The 3,351-nt window shown below is 46.4% G+C and overlaps 1 pseudogene; it reads right to left on the bottom strand.

Moving 5' to 3' along the window:
- Positions 1-1,011: 1,011 nt before the first annotated feature.
- LOC142844861 (PR domain zinc finger protein 4 pseudogene) lies at positions 1,012-3,351 on the bottom strand (annotated as a pseudogene).

A 3,351-nucleotide genomic window follows, 5' to 3' on the forward strand; every position in this document is an offset into this window, starting at 1 on the left:
CTATCTTCCAAATCCTTTGGTAGCCTCTACGCTTAGCTGATGAGGACCTTTAGCAAGAAAGACAACTGGGAAGGCTGAACTGTGAAACCCGCCAATGGATTTGGAAGTGCATGTTGCTTTCAGCCAGCAATATTTTAATGGTGTTCATAAAGTAAACCTACATAAGAGGTCATTTCCCTACTTCCTCCTGTAGTCTTGTCAGGTGAGTGCAGCAGGCATTATTTGGACCCTGTTAATTCCAGGTGCTCTCTGAATGACAGAAGACTTTCCTGAAGTCAGAGACATGGCTAGACCATAAAGACGTGCATGTACACATAACCAGAAGGCTAATCTTGGCTTCCATTGAAGTCTTAGTTTTCTGGGCCTTTTCCTCTACCAGTCACTGTCCTCTGACCCTTGACTGCTTCTCCACCTGCTCCCTCGACACCTGCTGAGATGGAGAAGCAGGATCTCAACTCTCAAGTGTCCAGAAGGCAGGCAGGAGTATATATATATATATATATATATATATATATATATATATATATATATATATATAATTACAGTCACCAAACACTTGCACTGCTGTGCTGCAATTCTGTCTGTGATATGCATACCTTACAATAGTATATAATATGTGGTCAACAGTGAGGATGACTGGGGTCAAGTCACCTTGACTGGAGGGAAAAGAACGGAACAATGTGAGATAAATCTGATTGGTATGGACAGAAGGGCATTGTGATTCAAGCTAAATGCACCTCCCAAATTGCTATGCAAATAAAGAGCAGATACCAAAAGCTGACTCTTTCCTTGCCACCCATTGCTTAAAAATAGGACAGACACATGCCTTGTCTCCCAGTCCATCCTAAAGAATCCCTTTGGATATTCTCCACTGAGTGCTTTAGTTACCCCCACTCAGTCCACTTTTGGCAGTGGGTTGGAAGGATCAGAAAGCATTCCACATTAGAAACCACTGCAGTGTGTTGGTTTTGTGTTTTCCTGATGCATGGTCCACCCAGAGCAGGTTTCCTTCTATTTATGTGAGGAGAGAGGCTCGTCTGCTGAGTAAATAGCACTGCTCTGTTCACATGGAGTCTGTGAGATCATCTTCAGAATCCTCCTCCTCCTCCTGTGCTGAGGAACTCAGGTGGGCCCTTGGCAGGTCTTCAGGTGGTGAGTGACATGGTACTTGGTTAGATAGCCCTGTGGACATTTCTCACAGGCACAGCCTCGTTTTCCTTCGTGAGAATTAAGATGCTTCTTCAAGGGGTTTGTTCTTAAGAACAGTTTATCACACTTCGGACACTTGATCTGGGATTCTTGTGTGTGGTTGGGCAAACACTGCTTGAGGTCCTGCCTCCGCACAAACAGCTTGTCACAGTAATCACACTTGAGATTCTTTTCACCCGTGTGCATGACCATGTGTAACTCTAGGTGAGCCTTCTGGGTCAAGGACTTGTCACACAAAGTACACCCGTAATCCTTATGACCTGTATGTGTTTTGAGGTGTGTCCATGGGTTGCTTGGATCCCTAAAAGCCTTGCTACAAAAATCACACATATGACTCATAAACTGAACGTGGAGTTTGGAAGGAGAGCTAAAAGCCTGGGGGCACATGGAACACTTCTACTTCCTTTCCTTGCTGTGGCTTGGCCCGTGGTTGCTGCTGTGGCCCTGCCAGGGAGATGGCTATGGATGTGACTGGTCAGATGAGCTTTGAACTCTGAATAGGAATTGCACTCCTTGCCACAGTTATAGAGGTGCACATCTGGGTGTTCAGGAACACCAATCTGTTGAGCACAATCCCGGCTGTAATAGAAAAGCAGTTCATTTTCAGGAGGGATGTCTTGTGAGGCAAAGAAATAGATTTTTCCATCATAGGGATAAGCCACCAAATTCTGTTCTTCACGGTTCCTGGCTTTGCCCACAAACACCATCCAGTTACACTCATTTTCATCAGTTGTAATGATGCAGAATTCTAGGACACCATTGTGGTATGTCTTCCAGACATGGTACTGCCTTGTCTGGCCACTCTGCTGTTTCCATGGAGTGACTCTGATGACCAATTAGAATCCCGAAGCAAGTTCTCACAGGAATGATTTCTGCAGTCCATATACCTACTTCTGTCCCACAGTGGATGTGCGTAGAACAAGTTACTTTGGGAGTGACAGCCTTGCTCTGCTTTCTATTGGTGTGTCAGGAACAAAATTCTCTGGTCCGGTGATCAGGGCAGTCTGAAGGGTAGGCTCAGTCACAGAGAGTGCACCAAACTGTAAACAAGGTTGCCATGTTTTCTTTATTTGAATTGGATTCTTCCATTTGCAGCGAAGGTGGCCCAAAAGCCAAGCTGTCTGAGTATTCATCTACATGACCTGTCCCCACAGCAAGGTCCTGCATGATGGAAGAGACAGTCACAGGCTCTAGGCTAACACCAACTTCACGGAGAGAAACAGATCCTAGGTTGTGTCCATGTTTACAGAGTTGGTGCTGGTGACTCATGGTGTGGATAGAGTCACTGAGAGCACTGTCAGACATCCCATTGCTCTGATTTACAATGTGGTCGGTTTCCATGACCACAGGAAGCTCCAGACCACTCCCATGGATGGGTATCACAATCCTACAGTGTCCTACAGTGTCTGCTGTCAGGTTGTTGCTTACAGAATCCACAGAGAGAGGTTCATGACTTCTGGAGCCATTGGGGATTTGTGAATGATCTCCTGCAACACCATCCACTGTAAGCTCCTCTGCCATTCCATCTGTCGAGACTGGGCTGCTAACCCTAGAAACTTCTTCATAGCGATTGTTGTTTCCAGTGTCATGTCATGGCCATCATTAGGATGAAGCCTTTGGGCACCATGTACGTTCACAGAGCGAGAGTCTATTGAAACAGCACCTAATTCTCATCTAACATTTCCATTGACCTGATGTCCGGGATCTAGTGCTGAAGGGCTGTTGGTGATAGACAACGCTGTATTACCATCAGCATTTATAGAGTTGGGGTGGATGTACTGAGGAGATGGTCTGTCAGCCATGTAAGATAAAATGCCAGGTAGAATAGTTCTGAAGTAACTGCTCCGTAGGTGAGAGTAAGGCTGTGGAGGTAGGGTATAGTTTCTTTCAGGTAACCCACACATCACCCCTCGATCTCCAATGCCCAAGCCCACGGGGATTATCAGAGACAAGGCAGAAGGCAGAGAGCTCAGGGAGGGACCCAGGTTTGGAATTGCCACTGGGAGACCTGGAGCAGGGATGGCGACAGTGAGAGGGAGAGGCAGTCAAATCCCGGTGACTTCCTGAGACTGGTAGGGCATTGCTCACAGAGGATGAAGACAGTTGTTCCATCCCCACTGGGCTCAAATTCACGTCATTCAT

The sequence above is a fragment of the Microtus pennsylvanicus genome, chromosome 2, assembly GCF_037038515.1.
Source record: "Microtus pennsylvanicus isolate mMicPen1 chromosome 2, mMicPen1.hap1, whole genome shotgun sequence".
NCBI classification, from domain to species: Eukaryota; Metazoa; Chordata; class Mammalia; order Rodentia; family Cricetidae; genus Microtus; species Microtus pennsylvanicus.